A 23,109-nucleotide genomic window follows, 5' to 3' on the forward strand; every position below is an offset into this window, starting at 1 on the left:
CATAACTAGTTAGCACAGAAATGTATATTAAGCAGCACTTGATGGGAACGTTTTACAATTTGTTACTGAGAGCATCGCTGACCTGTGTAATTTTAAAGTGTGCAGTAAACCAAAGGCTTTCTAGATGGATCCAGAGATAGCAGCTCACAGGATGCTCTGCAGAACAGCTGGACAGTCACAAAGGTAACTGTAATTAATTCTAAAGATTGCTTTTCAGGTGTATTTTCTGGAGGTTTCAGAGATTTATTTCCACAAAGAGGATGTCTTGGTGTCTGAGGGAAGTGCTATTTTATCACAAATTTGAAAACACATTTTGGTTTGTTTAGTTTTTTGGGGGTTTGGTTTGTTTGTTGATTCCTTTCCCACCCCTGAATGATGGTAGGGTTTCTTAAGGAATTTCTGAGAGCTGCTGAGCAAATATTTAGCTTCAGTGGATGTTACTGGTATTGGTATTGTTGTCATGTAATCATCACCTTTTAAGTGCCCCTCTACTCTACCACTGACTGGTCTTCTAAGGGTTTTTTTTTTCCCAAACGTAGGTCCCTTCTAGATATCACATTAAATCTTACTAACTTCTAATGATGTTTAAGTGTCTTCTAAGAAAGAGGCAAGGGAGGCAGTTTCTTAAGAATCATGAAATGTTTGCTTTAAAAGACAACTTTCCCATGTATGTATGTAGTATGTATACAAGTAGTATGATGCCCCACCATTTTTTTGTTTGTTTGTTTCTCTGAATTAATTATGTAGTAATGCTGTGTTTATTACTACAGTGATTATTTGCCTTTCAGATAGTCAGGCTTGGAAAAGGCAATCTGAGGCCATTCCTCCCCCCCCCCCCCCCCCCCCCCAAGTTAAAAAGATCAGAGCTCCTGCTGACACACCCTCACTCTCAGATGCAATGAACAGTAGAAGAGTATTTTAGATTTTTTTTTAAAGCTCTCAGTATTTCTGCTGATACCTATGATACCTAAACAGGGATTGCTGACTTTTTGGTATTTCTGAAAATGTCTGTCTTGTCTTAGCATCCTCAGCAAATGGGAGCTCAGCTTTAGTGAAAATTTGGCTCCAGGTCTGTGTACTTATGGCAACTTCCTCTGCGAACAGTGAGCTCTGTTGTTAATTAATGCAAGCTGTGTTATCATTTCATCTACTGTTGTTCCTTCTGTTAGGCAAATTCTCTGTTTATTATAACTATCACAGTAATGTTTATAGGCCTTAGTCAAGAACTTGGGCCTCATGCTATACAGAAATAATAATTACTACTAGTTTCCTTTTTTAGCTTGCTTTCTGAAGGAAATACGGGTTGTGCTGTTATGCTGTTTGTCTGGCGGCCTGCTCCAAATAACATTGGAATCTTTTAATTAATTTCAACCAAAGTTTACTGTGGGAGTTCTACCAATTTTGTGGATACTGGCTACCAGCAAGAGGAGAAGGTGATGCAAATTAGGGTTCCTGCTGCAAGGAAGACTGTGCTGTGAGCTTGTGTTGTGGGTTTTTGATTTTTTTGGTTGTTTTTTGTGTTTTGTTTTTTTTTTTTTCCTGGGAGAAGGCATGTGCTGGCTGGCCAAGCAGCATAAATATAGCTCTTGTGCCGCCTCTTCCCTGTCCAGTAATTAGGAAATCCGGGAGGGAGGTGGCTGCGCTGTGTCCTCATTTTGAACAAGAATGCAAAAGTGGAGGGAGGTTGTAAGTAGCGTAGAGGAGGACTTGGATATATTGAGTGGGGATTTGGGAAACAGTCTTCATTAGCTCTGCTGCTCTCAGATTAACTAGATTTATTTTTTAGTGTACTTTGGAGTGCAGATATTCACTTGGATTTTAATGGAAGTCTTCCTAAGGAGAACTGAGAAAATCCATGGGAAATCCTAGATGTGATGATGATGATTTTCAGGACTAGGGATGGCAATATTATTTGCATATGATGTACAAGTACATCATTCAAATTTGTGGGAATTTTATGGTTCTCATCTATATTTCTCTGCGCTAGAGGTGTCTAAGAACCATCAGTGTCCATTTGCATTAGTTTTGGGGAGTTTTTTTGCATGTTTACATTGTCAGCTACCTATTTTTATTCTCAGTTTCATTTAATCATTTGTAAAGTCAGCCAAAATTTTGTCAAAGCTAGATAATTTTTCCAAATCTGTAATAAAAATCATGAGTGTCATATGTTTAACTAGGAGATTACCATAAATAAATGCATCCCAGAGAACATGTCATAATTTTTTCCCCCTTTCCTCTACCTTCAAGTCCCAGAAAAAAACATTTTGGGTATCACAGATGCTCTGTATTGACTGGGTAACGAGAGAATACAATCAAGGATTAAGATATCCTTCTCTGTTTTGGATATCATTAAGTTTTTTTCCTTATTATTTGTATTTTATTTTATTTAGCATTTTAATATTAAACTAGTGTCCTGGCCGGACTCCAGCTTCTGGAAAAATTCCAACTTAAGTAATTACATCCTATCTAATGAATTTCCCTATTCGGCATTAATTGGAAGAGCTATTCTTCGTTTCCTCTCCTAACCTGGTCTATAATTTTGCTGTGTGCTATAAGTTACTGTGATCAATCCTGGAAATAGATGCATTTTAATAGATAAATACATATGCACTGGGCAAGTTTAGGAAAAAAGCAACTAGAGAGATATGTCCCACTGTCATCTATGAAGCATCACCTGCGAAGCATGAACACTGCCCTCTTTAAAATTAAAATATTACCACTCAAGCATTAGTAATCACAATCTTCTCCAGTAGCTGGAAATGTTAAAAAAGAGGATATAAACTTTGATTTTACTTACAGATATTAGAAGGGTTCTTTTTAGCTGGAGTGGCAAAGATCCAGAGTTTAAGGTTCTGGATTTACTTCACATGTCACAGGCACCTTGTTCAGGTAAGGCCTGTACATTTGCAGCTGTCCATGGTTTTGTTTGTGTGGCTTTGGGGGGAAAGAGGATACCTTACACAAAATAAATCAAGTGAGAATTCTTTACTACCGTTTTTGCAAAATTAAATTAAATTTCTCTAATCTCAAGTGGTATTTACAATATAAATTATCTGTATATATTCAGCCTGTTAGCATCCAACATAATTAAAACCAGAAAACCTGTTTCTGTTATTGTTTACTATTTACACACCCTCATAAATTCTTGGGAGTTTTTGGCCATATTGGCTGCCTATTCTGAGTTTGCTTTCCTGGACTTACATGCTGAATTTAAATATGCAGCTTTAACTACTGAGAAAATTTTCTTCAAGTTTCCTTTGTTTTTCAAGGCATGCTGAGACCTACATATGAAGAAAAATTTGAAGAAAATTGTTTTAATAATGCTATGCACAATTAAAAGTGCAAGCTCTGGGAACACTTTCCTGATGTGTATGTATATATTTAGAGACGTAGAACATAAAGTATCATTTCTTTCAGCTTTCTCAATGTTAGCATTGCTGTGGGGCAGAAGGATGGTTTATGGCAACATAGCTAATTATTTTGTGTATCTACGTGTTAGGTTTCACAGACTTTTTGAAAACTCCCACGAGGTAATTAGATGATCATCTGATCTGCCTTGCATTTCACAAGCCATCAATCCTCACTTGACATTCTGTCATCACAGTTATGTCACTATGGGCTAGAGACCTTTACTACAAGTCCTGAAATAGAAGCTACATGTGATACGAGAATTGACTACAGTCCTACTGTCCTATACCTTATTGTTAGGTATGTGCACTTTATTTTAGAGCTGAATTGGTGTAACTTCATGTTTCAGCAATTGTGTCTTATTACACCAAGGTCTTGCTGCCTGTCAAGAACTTCTAGCACAAGGAATTTATTTCGTGATGCAAAATCTGGTTATTCCTTTTTTTACCCTCCATCCACACTGCGTCTGAGGTATGGTGAGCATGTGCTTCTTGTTAAAGAACTAGAAGATAGGGGTTAAAAAATTTCTGTGCATCATTCACTGAAATGAGAATTAATGATAGCTGACTGGCTACTAGCATGCTTCCCATGACTTTCCATGTAAATTAGCTGCTAAGAAAATCTAAATTAAAATTTTATTACATGCTAAAACAAGGAAAAAAAACCCATTGTTTTTTTTTGTTCAAAAAAATATTTTGAAAGTTGCTGCTGCGCCTTCAGTACAGGTTGTTACAAGGTACATAAAGCAGTCTTAAAATTTTAGTCAGTTAAACAATAAGTCTGGCCCTTAAACAACCTAATCATGGCTTGTTTTGCAGGCAATATGTACTCTGATGTACATGTTGGCTGGCTGTAGATCAAAACTGGAAGTTTTATTGATTGAAGTCTTCCTACAGTGGGGATTAAAAAGTATGTCATCTCACTATGTATTTGAAATATATAGATTCCTGTTATTTGCTGAAGTAAGGGAAAGTTGACAGCATCAAGTTGTTGGTGATGAAGACTGACATGACTAGATGTTCCTTTGAAGATTTCCCTCAGTGTCTTGGAGGAACAGTCCAGCCACAGTGGTAATAAAACTACATCTGGGCAGCCCCCTTCTCAGCCATCTGACTAGCATGGAGCTGGTTCTGCATCCCTGAGTAGGCTGGTTTGGGGGTTTCTTTTTGATTGAATTATTTGATGGTTTTGTTGGTGTTTTTTTGTGGTTTGTTCCCCCCCAACTACTGTTGTGGTTGTTGTTCATTGACAGATAAAATTGAGTGCAAATTTGTTTTCAGTTACCATCTTCACCTAAACCACTGCCATCATCAAGAAGACATTCAGAGACATGCTTAGCCCAGAGTACGGCCCTGTATCAGTGTGGCAGCAGCAGAACTGGGTGAAGCATTAGTATGTCCCATGTGAGAGTGCTTAGGTGACGTCATGTGGAGCAATTTTGCTTAATTTTTGGACCTTATTCAACAAGGACCAGCTCAGACCTAATTAACAAACAGCTACTTAGCAAAAGTAGCGCTTCATTTTTTCAAATATGTAATTAATTTTTAAATGAGTTGTTGGCAGTGCACAAGTGTTGGACAAATAATGTGTGCAAATAAATCACAGACAGTGATTTTGTGGTTAGTAGCATTCATTTCTCCTGAGAATAAACTTCACATATTCTAAGTAAGGTACATCCAAGCCCTGTTTCAGGGTTAACGGTTTATTAGGGGTTTCCATGAAATGGAGAGTGTAACCAGGGTATGTGGAGTTACAGCATCAAACGAGCAAGTGGGGCTGAGCACTAACCTACACAGGACAGAAACCACAGCACACAGAGACCACATGCTGGTCCCCCTCAGTCCCCTTGATTAATTGATGCAGCTGAAAATCTCGCATCAAACATAGCTGTTTATAAAGCTTTCGAAAGGCCGTCATTCCTACTTCTAGAGCTGAGTGGAAAATAACAATTCTGTTTCTGCGAGGAGTTACACTGCTGATATTTTTCCTTTAGGTTCAAACTGTACAAAACAAAATAACTGCTCTATGTTCAGTGTGGATGGGCTGGAGGCTGAGAGCTTGGGACCTTTGACTTTAGGAGTTAGCTAGGTTTCTGAGGAGTCAGAGAAGATTGCTGGCAGTGAACCAAGAAGTGTCTGGTTAGAAATCAACTGATTTCAAGATTTCAAAGCTTAATCCTGTAATCCTGACTGTTTTTTGGCAGAAGCTTTTTAAACCTGTCTTTGTTCCACAGGTATGTTTTGATGTCAACCGGTAAAACTTTTTTTAAAATTTGCTTATCTTTGTATTTAGGTTTATATCAGTACTGATATCATACTGAGTAGTTAGCATCAAAGCCTGACTACCAAACTCACATTAATGTCTTACTGGATTTTTGGATTTTTAAACTATTGGATTTTATGAACTATTAATTTTATCTGTCCCATTTCTTATTCATGATTCTCCTCATATGAAAAGTCATATATGTATCACAGCGTATTTTTTCTGCATTATCTATTTTTTCTCATTTATTGGAAAATTCAGCCACTAACAGTTGTAGCGTGCTGATATGTGCTTTATGGAAATAAACTACAAAGGCAGAATAGTGTTGTATTCGTGTTTTTGTCCTTTTGCTTAGGGATTAAAGTTCGAACCATAATGACATGCAGATTTGGGGAGACCACCTTCTCTGTCCACTTATAGACTGAACTCCAGGAAGAAGGACTTAGCACAGAAAAAGCACAGCCACACAGAAACAGTGTTAAATTCTCTCTGAACTCTAAATGCCCCACAGACAGAGATTATCTTGGGTTTTCCTGGTCCATTTTACACATGGTCCATAAGGGGGTGTGCTGGACGTCTAATAACAACCACGTGTAGGTTATAAAGAGTATTATAGATTATAGGCCATGGATTTACCTCCACAATGCATAATCATGGCATGCTTGTTACTAATCACCTTATTTCAGAAAAGTTAGCCTTATTCAGTCGAATGGGCTTTGGTCCCCTACAGAACTTGAATTAAAGACTCAGTAACACTGTATTGGTAAATTTCAAGTCTTAATTTAGCAGCAGTAACTATGCTGTTTTTCCCTGTACTGTATTCTGCTCAGTCAAGCACTATCCAAAAGAGTTAAACCAGAAGACAAATGTAGTGTAAACATTCATTCTGAGTTCTTATGATTAATGTGATTGATTTGTGAAAGGATGAAATTATATTGTAAAGTTAATCATTAGAGAAAAATAAATGCCTGAAGGTTCTAAGCTTAATATGTTGGGCTTTTCTTTTCACTGAGTCAATATAGATTGACAAGCCACATCTTCCATTCAAAGAAATGTTAAACATGTTTACAGATTTCATGAAAGACTCTAAAGAGACAACATCACTTTAATAACATTTTCTGTCAAAGGCTACAATAATAACCTGATTTCTTCTCTCAGTCATGCTGGAGTAACTGTCAGAAATGCTAGAGCACATTGGTTAAATAGAGTGGAATTTGGCCTAGCCATGAAGTAATGCTGCAAAAAGATATAATCGGGGTTTTCTTTTTGGCGGTTGTTGTTGTTGTTTTGAATCGTGCAGGTGGAGGCGACTCTGAGGTGAAGTAGACATGTTGTTCAGAGCTGCCAGTTCTCATCCCTTGCCCAGTAAGGCACTCTGACATGAACGAGTCACTACCTTGAGTGGAAACATCACAGTAAAAGATGTTAATGTTTTTGGCACAGCATCAAATTACAGCAAATGCCATTGTGCCTTTGTGGTTTTGATGAGTGTCCTTGTGACACAGTAGTGTTTCCCTTTGTGCTGACATGTGGAACGCTGTGGAAGTGCACATTGCCACTGTGAGCTGGGGGGATGGATCCTGCCCCACTTGCTTGATGTCTTGCGTTGTTCACTGTGTGCTTTGCACAGCTGCTGGTCTAGGTAACTTGTCTGATCCCTCATGTCCCTCCAACAATAGAAAGCTATGTGGCCTTTACCTAGTGTAGCTAAAATATTCCTTTGTGAGTTACCCTGTTCCTTTTGTAAGTATTCTGCCTTAAAAACCAACCAACCAAACAACAAAACAATTAAAATATTATATATTCAAGACCCTTATTTATAAATATGATGAAAGAATTGGAGTTACACGTTCAGGTTTTTAGAAGTCCAGATCTGTCATGGTTAATGTTTCATTTGCTGTCCTTGGGAGTAATCACTGGCTTGGGACCTTATGTATTGTTAACATATGTTAACAAGTTAAAGTTGCATGCTTGAGGCAACCTAGTAATCTGCTGATAGTCTGCAAGTTATTTAAGACTATATACGACTTTGAGGACATTCTTACCTCACTTTGACTTTGATGTGACTAAAGATTTGAAGCCTTCAGGAGTCATCATGGAATCATATTGTATTTGTCACATACGGGGTAGTAATAACATAAAATTTTTCTTAGCACTCTTGTGAGTTATGTTGTATTTCATGAGAAGCTGTGTATTATAAATTCTTTTCATGCAATTCTTCTGGATCACACAAGCTTCAACACATGTAATTCTAAGACTGTCACCATATTTTTTATTGAACTAATTCAGTATAGCCTGTAGTTTGAGTTCCAGTAAGCAGAATTTGAAGACTAGGAACTAGTTCCAGCTCTATCATTAACTTTCTATATGAACTTTACCTGTGCTTCTTCCATGTGGAATGATAAGTCAATGTTTAATTTCTACCTACAAGTATGATGTAAAGAGGAATTAATTATTTGGAATGTCCTTTGAGATTAATTAGTATTGAAAAATGCAAATTATTAATATTCAATTATTAAATCCTACAATTATTTCTAGTGATTATAATAGTATAAAGCAAAGAAATGGGAGAAAATGATTTAAAAATACATGGACAATTTTAATTTCCAATTTTTCTGATGTTATAGTACACCTGTGCTCATTTACATCATCTCAGGTCTTTTTTTTGGGGGTGTTATCTGTCTGGAGTAATGGGAAATTTTTTTGTTTGTTATGCTTCTTTTTATTGTATGTTGTAGAGAATGATAATTTTCTATATATGCATTGCTTGGGTATTGTTATCGCATGTGTAACCATTAGAAGAAAAAAGAAGGAAAAAAATGTCAATTAAAATATGTCTTTTGAGCTTTGAGTAATTAAATGAAGTCTGTAATACATTGGTACTAGGGATTATTGTTTGCTTGTGTGCTTCAGGGGCAAGTTTGAATATGGAGAAGAAACTTTATTGCGATAGACTCAATTTACTTAAAAGAAGGCACTATATCTGACAAGAAGCATTTCTTCAGGCACTCTGCATTTACTGCCAGGTAAATACAGCTGTCTAGAATGGCTCCATCTGGTGAGTCACAGCACACAGCAAACCCCACCTCTCTGCTTACTCTTGTTAGTTCTTTGACACTACTCTGGATCTGCAGAGAAGTCATCACCTCATACTTCTGTTACATGGAGATCTTATTGTAAAAATGTGTATTACTCCTGAAGACTGCACTGAACTGATGTAACTGTTTATGTTGCTTAACCTTGTTTTTCATTTATTCTTCTCCTTTCTCAATGTGGAAAAAAACAAAGCAAAACAGAGGTTTTCCTTATGGTATTCCCAGACCAGAACAAATCACAAATGTCAATATCTTGAAACGTATAATCTGATCTTCAAGACCCCAGAGCTTCTCTATAGGCAGCACTTCTAAGTGCTGATGCCACCCCAACCAATGAAGATGTTTATTGATTGAGATTTGTCAATGTTTAATTATGCACCATTACAGAAATATATGATGTCAATGAAAAAGAGGGATGTATGAATAAAAAATTCTTTGCAGCAGCAGAACTGCATGCAGAGCAAAGCTTTTAGCTCTGGCTTTTAAAGTTGAACAGGTTTTTTTTTCATGTAAACAATTTCACCCACAAGAAGGGTATAAATTTGTTTGGGAGGAAGAAATCACACATCTAGGAGCACAGCTTCCTGCTCTGTGTGTTCAGATGTCTGCTTGCATACAAAAGAAATACCTCTATGTCCGCTCTGTAAATACAATCTGTTCCATGTATAAGTATGATTAAAGATCTGAAATAGTTCTTAGACAAGGGAAAATGTATTCAGAAAAAACTGATGCTGCAGTGATATGGCTTGCATCAGGGCGACACCATAGTGGTGGCACAGGATTCTTCTGGACATGAATGAACCCTGAAAGTAGCCCAAAAAGTTGAGTTCTGCAGTACTGACATTATTAAGTGTTAAAAAATAAAACAACACAAAAAAATTAGAAAAGAGTCATAGTTTACTTGTGTTAGTTTTCTGGCATGAACAGAATTTCTAATGATTTCACATGGATAACTGTGTATTCACAGGCATTAAAAAGACAAAGCAGACAGAGGGGACTGCCAAAGGCCATTTACATTTGGTTCACTTTTTCTTGAACGTATGCAATATCACCTTTTCATTAAATTTCCTGGCTCTCCCCTCAGTTTTATAAACACTGTCTTTTGAAGAATTACATCAGCCTTTAAGATATATGCAACAGGTGCTAGAAGCTTTGAGAACTGCTTATAAAATGACGTTGCCAAGGCTTGCAAACAGGGTCTCGGGAGACCAGTGGAGGAGATGTCCTGGGCACTCGGTACTGGGGCAGCTGCAGAACTGGCTGCATGAGCCTGACCTGGCGGGTACATGGGTGCTGTGCAGGATTTACAAAAGGGCTGAAAACTTTCCACACTAAGGATGAGGGCTACAGACCTCCATTTCTCTGTGTCACTGATTGCTTTTTTTTTTTGTTTTTCAGTATGTAGGAGTTTCTTAATGTCAGAGAGAAGCCCAGACTGCAGATCTGGAGATGAATATCCTCAAGATATTAATGTATCATTTAGCTGTGGTTTTAATAATGGGGGGACAGGAAGAAGGATAACACTTTGAAAAGCCCTCTGAGATCTCCAGTCAGTCAGTTAATGCTGTTGACTTGCTTCTTCTAAGCCATTATGAATTCTGTGTGTGAAATCTTTGAAAATTATCTAATTGGAGAAGGTTGTCTTGCATTTGACCATTTTCTTTTTGCAAACCATTGATCCACTGATATATTACAGTCAACCAGCTCAATGCACCATTGAGATATTTTATTGTAATACATTAACAGAGCAATGGTCATTGATTGATAACAGGGAAGCAAAGGAAGATTTGTTCTGTATGTTTTGCTTAAAATAAAATATATAAAAAAAAGATATGCTGGGCAATATTCTTTTCTTGCTCCATTACAAATCCAATACCATTTCATTGACATCTGTGGGGTTTCTCCAGAGTTAAGGTGGTATGGCTGAGAACTAAATTTATCTTGCATGCACTAGCATCCAGTCAATATCCTCTTTACCAGGCACATATTCTAAACCCAGAATTCTTTGTTTTTATTTAAATGGAAATCAGACATACAGTTATAATTTGGGTCTAGAATGATCTTTGCTAGTTTTCAGTCAGTTTATATTTAAATGTGTGCACATATACAAACGTGTGTGTGTGTGTGTGTGTGTGTGTGTGTGTATTTCTTTGAATAATGAATGGGATTAATAAAGACAAACTTTACATCCTGGAAAAGAACCTGACTTTTTCTTATTCAAATTCATGTCTTAAGCTAGTGTTTGCTGCTTTCCTTTTTTAAGGCTATTTTTATAAGGAATTACTTTGTTTCACAAAGAGCTGTTGCCATGCTAATTGTATCTCAGCTCTAATCTAAAGGGAGTATTTTCACTGGAAAAAAAAGTGCATTGTTTAGTCTTTAGGTCAATTGAATCTTTGGCCTCTCTGCCAAGTCTGTCAGCACTGATGCCAGTTACTGAGCGTGGTGATTTTTATATCAACACTTGTCTTTTGGGGATTGGGCTGCGACCTTCATGATCATTTTATACAAACCACTGCAGGGTAGAGTCTTTCTAATCCGAACACACTGGGACTGTTTTGCCATTTAGATTAGGGAAAGTTCATGCTACTGCAATGCTGATGGTGTGCATCCTTGAGATGTGCAGTTCAGGTATTTCGCATGGAGATTAAATCTTTTGGCAAAAGACAAGTTCAAGAAGCAGTAAGTTAAAGCCCATGTAGTAAGGGCAGTAACACATGTTGCAGTGTGGAGGTTGGAGCATGAGTGGCGGATTTGCATTTTTCTGACCAATGTGTTTGGGACTGTGTGTTGGAATCTGACATTCTGTTGTACTGAATGCATTGGAAATCATGTTCAGCTTTTTATTTATTTATTTATTTATTTTATTAGTATGAAATCAAACAGTTTTTTTAGTGATTTAGGAATCTAAATTTAGAACGTAAACTGAATGTGATATTTAGTATCTTGTGACACTGAAATGCTAGGTTAGAATAGGTAAATTGTAAACTGTAGATGGGTTGCAAATTTTTTTAATTGATCCATTTAAAATAATGCTTTTGCTATAGTGCTTTGTTTAGTGTAATATCACAGAAATAATATACGTATCCATGTTAACTATCATTTCTTTTAAGATTTTCCAATTCTTTCATCTTCCTTTATAAACATATGGGTGGTTTCACATTTTCTTTTTGCACTTTGTTTTGTTTTGTTTCTTTGTTTGTTTTTTCTTTTAGAACTCATTATATATTAGAACCCCATGGCTGTGTTTGGGTTTGTGGGACTTAAGAAGAATGAACGGTATTAAAAATTCTTCACTGTAATTCAAAATAGGCTCAAAGGAAACATTTTTATGTACATTGCCATTCTAAATCCTTCTCTGAACAATTTGCAACCTGTATTTATATTCACAATTTTCCCCATACATTTTTAAAAACAAGAATGGCCTTTACTCACTACTCCTGCAAAAAGCCATCCTTCACTTTACTTCACAATCTGCATCAAATTTGTTAAAATGAACTGTAGTAGTAGTAGTGGAGCCATGATGCTGTCACCTCTGAGTTTTGCAATGATCTTGTATTTTAAAAAGTTAAATATAAAAATGTGATCTGAAAATACTTGAAAAATTTAGGTAGAATAAAAAATTCCCTATTTATTTGAGGGCAAAATTTGGGAAAGCAAAACATTTCAGCTGAAAAGGGTGTAATCTAATTCATTCCATATAGTGTCTAGAAGAATTGTAGTTCTGATTCATCATACTCCATTTTCTGTAATGTTCCTCTACCCATGTTCATGGGACTACATTTTACATTTTATGGAGTGTATGATGATGCCTTTTCTTTGAAAGAGGATCATCAATGCTAAAGACCTTGGAAGGTATATTTAGATACATAGAGAAGAGCAAGTTAGAAAGATGCTCAAGTGCTGTCCTGCGTATAATGAATAATGAGTAACATCATATTAAAATACAAAACTATCTATGTTCATGTGTGTATGTGCAGGGCTTTTATTTTCTAATTGAAAACCAATTATTTTTCCATAGAAAATAGCGGCTTTCTGCACAAAGAAAACTGCTTAGTTTAGAATCATATTTTGGCCTTGTCTATTCTTGAACTGCAGTTGAAATTTGTGTTTTCAGACCTTTACTTGTGACATTCTGTTTTATATTGCTTCAGTGTTTACAAAGAAGAGAAGGTTGTTGGCTTGTTGGTTTTTTTAAAAACAAACCATCACTTCCTAACTCACTAGTTCGTGCTAAATTGGTTTCCATTTTGGCATTATGGAGTTGTCTTAGTTCTTGGAAACATGCTTCACTGAATCATCGATCACTGTCTTCACTATGATGGTGGTTTTATTTATACAGCTGCATGAAATGTTCACTGTGAACTATTACACCATATTAAGGTGTTGTGGGTTTGTGCTTTGCTTTAGACTCTGCTTTAATTTGTTGAAAAGTTACCCTGTGGTTCCTTCATAAGCCTTTAAGTAAATGTGGTCTTATTTTTGAGCTAATTTTAACTGGTTTAGGGAAGGCAGAACTATTTGTGTTATTAATACATTAATTCAATTGATCTAACCCCTTTGTTCTGGCTTGCTTGTAAATGGCATAGATTTTGAGATTGTTTTTCCTACTCAAAATTACCCAGCAAATATTATCTATTGACAAATTCTTGCCTCTGGACTGCCATTACACACTTAAAGCATTATTTCCGAATTTATTTTTCAAGCTGATAGGGTCATTTTCTTTCCTTGTATTTAATCCTTGATGTGATGCAATTACTATTACAGAATAACTGAATGAAGAAAATACTGAGACTTTTTTTTAGAAAAAGGTAAGTAAGGCTCAGGTAATTTAATTAGGATGCATTAACCTTTTATTTTCCCTCAATTATCCAGCTGCTCTCATATTCTGGCAATGCTCACAAACACCAGATTTTTTAAAACTTATTTCCTTCCTTCTGACTGAGGGATCATGACCTAAATTGCTGCATGCTATTCTTTTTTGCTGTTTACAGCAAATGTTTACATTTAATTTTCTCTTGCTACATAGATACCACAGAATAATACATGCAATACTACTTCTGAAGAATTCAGTGAGATCCTTGTATAGTTACTGTTCTGTGCTGAATGTAACTATGGCTGCATTCAGCAGTCTAAAAGTGTATTGATGTAGTGCTACCCATTTGCCCATTTCAAATTATTAAATGCATGTTAGTGGCAGGCATCTGTCCTGAAACTTTAGGGTAGGGCTATTTTTATACATATACTGTTGCATAGGGGTTATTTACTGTAGTATATAGTTCAGATGTGAATATACGTTATTGTCCATCGGTTTAAGAAGTTCCCCAGATTTCTGCCATTGCTGTTCACAGGGAAATGAATAATGAAAAGAATAAGAACAGAATCCAACTTCAAAGTTGGTGTAATCCCTTGCTATTTGCACAGCTGCAATCATGAGACATTCATTTTTTTGTTGTGAATATTTGAATCTGAATATCAAAGTGAAACTTACAGAATGCTACCCTGTTGACCAACATAATAGAAAATATTAGTACAAATCTCTCAAAGCCTAATTCTTTGGCAGACATGAATAATGTCTTATTGCAAATAATACTTGTTCAAAGCAACAATGATTTCTGAAATGTATAGAGCAATCAAATCAAGGGAGTCAAGCCTGAATACACAGATAGAAATTTGACCCATAATGCAAAGAATTCTCTTATTAGTAATTTTCAAAATGGAAAGTGATTTCCAAGCATTTTCATCGTAGTAACATGCTCAGGTCCCAGCACTGGGTATATGTGGGTTTTTTGCTAATCAAACAAGGAAATGGCCAAGGTTTTATTGCCATCCACTGCAAAAACAATGGTGTTGAAATAGCTGTGCCATGATGTAAAATCCCGATGGAGAATAACTGCAATTTTGCAAAGCACAAGGGTTCCAACCAGCCTAATATACTTTACCTACAGCCTGCTTTCACTAGCTGCCTACAGTGTGGTTAAAGAAATAGTAATCAAAAAATCTCAGAAACATTTTATCCCCTGATTTATTTTTTTAGCAGAGGAAATTTTCCTGTTTGCTTGTATGACGAATTGGCACTGATTAAAGCGTGATTTTCTGTTTGAAAAATACAACCAGAAATACAGCAATTCCAGGAAAGTCATCTTTGACTCAAAATGTTGGATAAACCTAACATTTTATTCACCAAATATTTATGGCTGTAGTGCTTCAGTGTTTCAAGTAGAAATAAGATAGAAATAAGCTATTGTCTGAAGGAAATTGAGGATGACCTGCTTATATTTTAAAATTTTGAAAATAAAAATGGGAAAATAGAATAAAATCATAATTTTTAAACCCCTAAAAAATAAGATTGGTGCTAAAGTTTTTTTCTAATTCATTCACCACAATTTGTGTTACCAAAGGAAAAAAAATGCATCTTTGATATTTTGATATGAAAACCTCATAAACAAAGTGAAGATAAAAGAGGTTAAAATGTTAAAAGGAGACTACAGTATTTTCTAATGCCTGGCTAGATTCCAGATAGCGAGAACTGTTGGTCCCCTGCCCCAGTGACACCAGTCTTCATAGATCAGATCCTAAATTTAGAAGGATTGGAAGAATTTTCAGTATCTCAATATATTTTGCTAACAGTTAACAGTAGTCATCATGTCTTTTAAATGTTACTTCCTTAACTGGAAACCATAGCAATTTAGAAGATACCTGGAATAATTAGAGCAAATGATTCAAGAAACGAAATCTAAGGAGAATGGTATTGCCAAAGTGACTGTAAAATATATCTAAAATAAATTAAAACCTACAAATTAATCATTGTCTGTCTGTATACCACCCAATGCTAACAGAACCACAAACCCCATGTATTTAAACCTACATTTTATAAAAGCTCACTGGCAAAAATCAATAGAAAGCTTTAGTGGGCAGAATGTGTGTAATAGTAACAAGTAGAAAGGTTAGTGTAGAAGTTAATGGTTCTATCAAGAATAAAACAGAGCTAACGTCTAAAGGAAAGCTCTACCACAAGTGGTTCATTAACCTTTGAGAACTCCAGTGTATCTTCAAAGTAAAGATTACAACAAACCTGACTCAGTCACTAGTAGCACTTGTTAGCTCTTGGCTTCAGAAATCAACAGCTTTTTCATTTGCATTATGAAACTATCACAAAGCTTTCATTCCAATAAGGTGTTTGACCCTGTAAACTAACTAGATTAGTTAATCCAAGGTCACATAGAGCACCGGGAATGATGATGAATACCTTGCCTAAACCCAGCAGCGCACTCTCCCAAGTAGCTGTGAATTTAATACTAAAATGGTCAGTAGTGAACTACATTTATATTTGATCGGCATTACAATACCAGGGAACTAGCATTACACTGATGGGGCTGGAGATAATTTTAATTAATTCACCTATGTACCATTGCAGGCTTCCTAAAACAACCAAGTATCAGAGTTTTTCTACCTGCAGCCTCACTGCGAGGCGGATGCTGGACAAGAGGCCCACCATCAGCCTTTTCCTCAGCAGCAGTCACTGCTGATGGCAGTAGACCTTGGTCGTCTTCTTCCTACAAGCCATCCCATATCTTTTTCTAAACCTTCACTTTCCACTTAGTTTTCCTGGCACAAATATTTGTGATGCTTCACAGTTAACTGGATCACTGAAATGGTCTGGAATCAATAGAAAACTTGTACACGCAGTGTGGCTATTCAAACCTGTAAGTCAGGCCTCAGATCTTGCTATTGGTGTCACATGAAAATTAACAGGAAGGTAGGGATTCTGTAAGCCAGTAGTGTGTCCAAACTAACGAAAAATGGGAGCGGTTAGAAATAGGCTACCACATGTAGTAGCAGCTTCCAATTCAATTAAAAAAAAAAAAAAAAAGTGTTGCCATGTTGTACCTTAGATTTTAGAAAAGGCCAGCACAAACAATGCCTTTTGAAAATGCAACCAATAGATCCCTGTTTGAATAGCAAGTACAGAAAATTTCTTTCGGGATACATTGTTGTTTTAGTTATATATGTTTAGCAATATGCATACTTATTTATATATAATGTTTTCTGACTAATACTGATGACTTAATATCACTATATTATAGTAGTATGGTTGTATATTCTGCATAATTACATATATTCCAATATATCGTTCAATATGAGAATGCCATGTTGGTACCCCAAGGATTTCTAGTTACAGTGCCTCATATTCCATCTTCTTGCTACATTTCAGGCTCTGCATCTGGCATTCAATATGAAAGAAATGACAAAATGAAATAAATTAAAGAACATACTTTGGGGGAAAAAAGTTTCATGTAATTTAAAACATACTTTTGTGTGGGAAAATTCAGGTAGGAAATTTCAATGGAAAATGCCTGAAAAATCCTGAACCCCTTTGTATAGACTCTCTTGAAAATTGTGCTGATTATTTGGTCACATTTTTGCAACTCAGCCTAAGCTGCTGCTGCCATTTATCTGCATCAAGGAACCCTCCAAAGTCAGTGCACTTAGTTTCAAATCTCACATCAAGCTATAATGACAAAGGTATATGTAAAACAAAATTCACTTTTGTTATGGCAATCAAGAACCTTCCAACATGCAAAGTCAGTTTCATAACTGGACTTTGGATAGACCTTTTCCAGGTGAACTGTTTTCAGGATGAAGTTACAGGGAGTGCACCCTATCAACTACCTTTTTTCCACTTTCCAGTGAATTAGAATAACAATTCAGTTAAAATATGATCATATATGCAAAACTGTAATTCAATTTGCTCTGAAAGAACTACAGGGGAAGTTGGTAACCGTCAGATGTATTATGCTATAATGACCCAAAGATAAAAATGATGGCAGACAAAGGGACAGTTGGGACCAAGAAACATTAGCTACACATTGACAATTCAAATGCATTTTTATGATAGCCAGTTTATTTTGGTCTCCAGTCCTTCTACTATTTTTTTCCATTTTGCTCTTCCCATCTTCCCCCACCTACTGCTGTAACTTTTCTTCCAGCAAGTTTTAGGGTAGAAGTTTAAATGAGCATCTGCCACAGCACCAATGCCAATGCTAGCTGGCCATCAACCAGCGGGACTAGTCTTGCATGGGATGCCTGGCTCCCCTTCGGAGACTGTGCTTAACCTTTATGACATACTCAGATTCCACCAGCTTGGTGCCTCAAATCCCATGTTCCTGCTTCTCTCCAAATTTTCCAGTTAGTAATGTGTCCTGATGGGGAGACTCACACCCCTGCCCTTCATTTTCCTTTTTATCTCTTTGCAAGTCAAAACAAAGAATTTTAATTTTATTTCACATTGTTTTATTACAATTATTTTTGCATTAAAAATGTGAAAGGGGGGGAGGGGGCTGTTCAGTTCATAATTAGGGGAGGAGTCGTTTTTGGACTCAATCCCCAACATGAAATCTGTTATAAACGGATTCTGCCAAATTGCTGAACAGAGTGAAAATTTGTAATGTGCCAGTTTTTTAATAGGTTTAGTTCTTTGGGCTCTTTCTGCAAGTCCAACTCTCGTGTCATTTCACTGACACTTTGTCCTTGAAAATCTTGTTCTGCAACCTCTTTTTAAAACTACGTAATACACATGCTTAAGCCTTCCCAGCTGTGACAGCTCAAGACAAAAAAGTCAGCCTAGGTTTTGGCACACCTAGGGTCTTCTTAAAGTAATCTAATTTGTGCTTGTCCTAGAACTGTTCTTATTAGTCACTGTCCTTATCTCATATTCACAGCTGACGATGGCTTTGTGGTTTCCCAAAGCAATGTTACCACACTGGCTAAAGGGACATCCAGATCTTAGTTACAGCAGACACCATCTTTGGAATTGACTCTGATGAAAAAATTGCTGAAGCCCTTCATCTGTTTTATTTCCCTTGCTTGAATGATGGGTTAAACAGGCATACTTAAGAGTACAATAGCTCCAGCCATTTGAAATGCTAATTTTCATCTTGGCCACAATATGTTGAGCATATCAACCCCTTTTATACCTTATTGGTTGTAAAGATAATGAGATTCTTTTAAAAGAACAGCATAAAATCCATGATATTCAGTATTCAGTTTCTCCTCAAATCTTGCTTATGCAGGCAAGGACTGAGAGCAACTTCAGACATAAGAAAGCATTGTTTAGGTTTATAGTATATTTACAGTTAAAACATTAGCACCTCTGAGAAGCACTTCTTCACACTAGACAGAGGCAACTGGTAAACAATGAAATGTGTTCTGGTCTTAGAAGGCCTGCTGAACCTTCTAAAATGCTTTTCTTGGAACCACATCTAGTGATCGGCTATGTATACTCTTGCTATATTTTCAGCTTATTTGAATGAATGAAGATATCACACAAGCACCTTTGAAAAAGACAAGTCAAACAATAAAAACATGTTTTTCATCCAGATTGTCTGCTGTTGACCCAATCTGTGTTTTGTATTTTCCAGACTGTAGTGTAAATGTTTCCAGGGACAGATGTTGTGAGAGAGCTCTGAAAACATCTGATTCTACTTCCATTTTCAATGATACTTTTCAAAACAGAGATATATTGTACATATTTGTTTTATGTAAGTGTTTTGGTTCATATTATACTTACATAATATACTGACCAATACTTCAAAAATCTCTTTCTATACAAATAAACAATTATAATGCCAATACTAGAACCATGGTGAAGAGGCACATGGCAGAAAAAATAATCCTAGATTTCAGATATCTGTCTGACTTTGCAGAAATATTGCTGGCTTTTAAGATTATAAAAACATTTGCAACGGAATTTAGGGAGAAGGGGAAAAAACGGAATTTAGGGAGAAGGGGAAAAAAAACGTATTAGTGTAGAATACCAAATGCAAACTGTTAAGCTTTATTTCTGCATTTTTAGACTTTAACCAGATACAGTGCTTAATTGTGGGTAGAAGGGCAGGTTCTGATTTCAACTGGAATTTCATATCTCAAATTCAGCCCAGTTGGACAGATATTAACCATTCCAATGGATCATTTAGAGTTTTTGGATAGCAGGAAAACTTGCAAACTGCCCATGAGGATTTGGCTTTGATAAGAAATGGTATTAAAAATAAACAAAGATTTTCAAGTCTTCTTCATAATTAAAAAAAAAATGTTTCAGAATTCTTTATTTTGTCAAGAAGTCAATTTTTTCTAAAAAAAAATAGTGTTTGGAAAAAGATTTTTGTATTTGTAAAAATATTTTTTTAGATAAAATCTTTAAAGAGACATGTGGAAGAGATCTTTTGAATTTGCTGTCTATCATAATATTCTACTTATGTCAGATCTCCCAGAGAACTACAAATTTGGGACATAAATTGTTTAAGGAAAATCATGTCTGTATTGGAAATGAATTTGTTAATACAGGAGATATTTTCTGTAAGTTGTTCCTTACATATTCTCTGTCTGATTCCCTACAGTGCAATGCCCTGAAAATCTGCAAGTCTCTCCAGTTGATATTATCAGCTAATATTCCATTTGGAACCTATAGCATTCCAAACAAAATGGAGAAGAATTGGCAAATTCACAAAAGAAATTATAGTCAGGTCCCAGTATCAACATAGTTAAAGGTACAACTCAATAGCTGAAGTTTTAATTTTAACCTCTATAATCCTGAATGAAGAGGAATCAATGAATTTAGAAAAGCATTTTAGTAGTTCTCTTGGAAGCCTTCAGCTCACTGTACCTGTGAGCTCACCTGCCAGTGAAATGTTTAATGTCAGCGAGTTGAGTTAGTGATTACAATCGTTTTAGCAGGCAGCCTCTCTGCTGTTGATAACTCTGCTGTGGATGGAGAGCTGGAGATGGAGAGCTGCCACGGGAAAGATGTGGGGGTGGCTTTCTTTGAGGAAAGTTAATGGGCATCGTGCCTTGCTACCAGGCAGTGCTTGTTGCTGACTTCCATCCCTAAAGACAGGGATTAAGGTATCTTTCATTTGCAATCCACCCTTTTTTATAGACATGTATCCCCCCATCCCCCATGATTTTCCTGTTGTTTGTGTGAAGGACAAGATCTCTGGACTCGTAGAGTACTATCTCAGCAAAGGAGGGTAAGGCAAAACAACGTGGCAAATGCGTGCAGTTTAGCAAGGGCCCATTTGGGTTCACTGCAGTTCATTCTTAAAAGCTTTCGCATGTGACTTAGACTTGCATTTTTTGGCAGTGAGGCACTGCCGTAGCAAATGGTAGCAGTAAACAGATTTAAAATTGCATAGCTCTCCTTGGGAAAATTATTTTGGAAAGGTGTATTTGATACAACAGATCCAACTATTGCATTTAGCAAAGCTAGTTCTTTGAGTCTGGGTGATGAATAAGGCTGTGCTATTTCATTTTTCCTAGAACTGTAAAGGCGAGGAGGAAGAGCACTGGAGGAGGGTTTATGTAGTGCTTCCAGAATTATTAAATTGTCGTAGTGGATAAAAACTGTACCTCAGAGCAATTTTCGATGGGGAAATTATTATTTACGTTTCAGTGACGAAAGAGACTTTTTTCAACAGTATAGAAACTTTGAGAAGAGGTGCAGAATTTAGTAAGTACAATGCCTCTCAGATATCAGGAGTTTCCAGAGTTGGCAGCTGAAGAAAAAGGGATAAAAGTCAGATTTTTAATTATTTTTTTCTCTCCAGTGTTGTGTTCTAGGAAACCAGTAATCCTTCCCCTCACCTGCACTTCTGGGCTTCATAGAATATGTTTGTCATCACAATGCAAAGACTTTGTAAATTATTGGTTGTTCTCTATTTGTATCACTACAGGACAGAGTTCAGGGTTTTGTGGTCATTTTTAGTACTTTTATTTTCTATGGATGAAGTCTCTACAGGAAGCTGTAAGAAAATTTTGCCCTATGCTCTCTGACAGTGAGTTGAAAAAGAAACATAAAACTTAGGTTTTCTTTGTGTTAATCATTTGATTATTTATGGACATATTTGAACAGGTACCTTAGCAGCCTTATGTCAATCTGGAGCACTGTGAGGGAGCCAGAGTAAATTGGCCAGTTAAGCTGCATTTACAGATGCTTTGCATTGGCAGAGCAGTGCAAAGCAGCTGGGTAGTGTGCCTGAGTTTTCCCTCTACCTTCTGTCCTCCAGGTTCACATTGGAGCTTGGGCCTCTCTCCCATTTCCCTGTCTACATCTTGCACAATTTCCTGATGTTTCCTTGTACTTCTGTATTCATGCATTTGCCACAGGTGTTTGTTTGGTTTTTTTTTTTTTTTTTCATGTTCTTTCAATATTCCCCTTTTCCTGCTCACTAGTTATACTTCTAGAAGAGAAGTATTTTTTAAGAATGGTGATTTTAGCCATGAATTTTCAAGAGCCAAGAGAAACTCTCCCCTCCTCCAAGGCCATCTCACTCTTAGAAGGGTTGATTTCTTGCACAGTTATGAGCAGGATTAAATCTGCAACCTCTGTCTTTAAAATAATAATAAAAAAAAATCCTTGCATTAAGCCTTTCTGTGAGAGCAGAGGCAACAGTGAATGTTAGGCAGAAGACTTCTACAATCATAATTCAGTGAGAAACAGTAGAAGACTTTTCCCAAAATGGCCAGCCAAATATCAGTGAACCAGGAGCAAATACAATCATGAGTGGTAAGAAAATGGTCATTTGTAGCCGACCTTCACAATTATCATAAAATCTCTCTGATTCTACCACTGACTTTTCAAAATCAATAAAGTAGGTCACCTGAAAAAAGGAAGTTTTCTTTAAACCAAAATAAAAATAACTAATGTTTGGACCATCTATCTCCTGTTTTCTTCCGAAAGAGTAAGTCGCATTTTTAGCTCTCTTTTATCAAGCCACAAGGGTCCAAAATGCATTATTCACTAAATGAAAGATTATTTTCTTCTTAATTCAGTCATCTGATTGCTGGATTCTATGGGTTGTATAGAAGGAAATGCTTAAGCATATTTTTGAGGAGACATTCTTTGTTTTTCTGGCAACTGAGTTATGAAGTTGAGTCAAACTTGGTATAAACCCAGTTACAGATCTAATTAGATTTTTTTTTAGAGGATTGGAATGCCAGGACCTTAATGGCAGGTAGGGTTTTTCTTGTTTTGTTTTGGTGGATAAAACAGCATGTGTGTTTTTTGCTGGTATAATGAAATAAAATCTTAAAAGTAATAAAATTTTGTTTATATAGTTCTTTTCATGTGTCAATATGCACTGACATACTTCCCCTCCCCATAAGAAAATAGAATCTATTTGGCTACCAAAAGCAAAGGAGGAGAACTTGATGAGAGTAGTTTTGTTTTTCAGGTTTTTTCTCTCTGTAATAAATGTCCTCAAACAGCAGCCAGATGCCACTGCCTCTGACCTTGTAGAAGAGAGATGGAGTCCCTTCCCCTGTGCCGCACTACTCTGCTTCTATTACA

This window comes from Falco peregrinus, chromosome 6, assembly GCF_023634155.1.
Source record: "Falco peregrinus isolate bFalPer1 chromosome 6, bFalPer1.pri, whole genome shotgun sequence".
NCBI classification, from domain to species: Eukaryota; Metazoa; Chordata; class Aves; order Falconiformes; family Falconidae; genus Falco; species Falco peregrinus.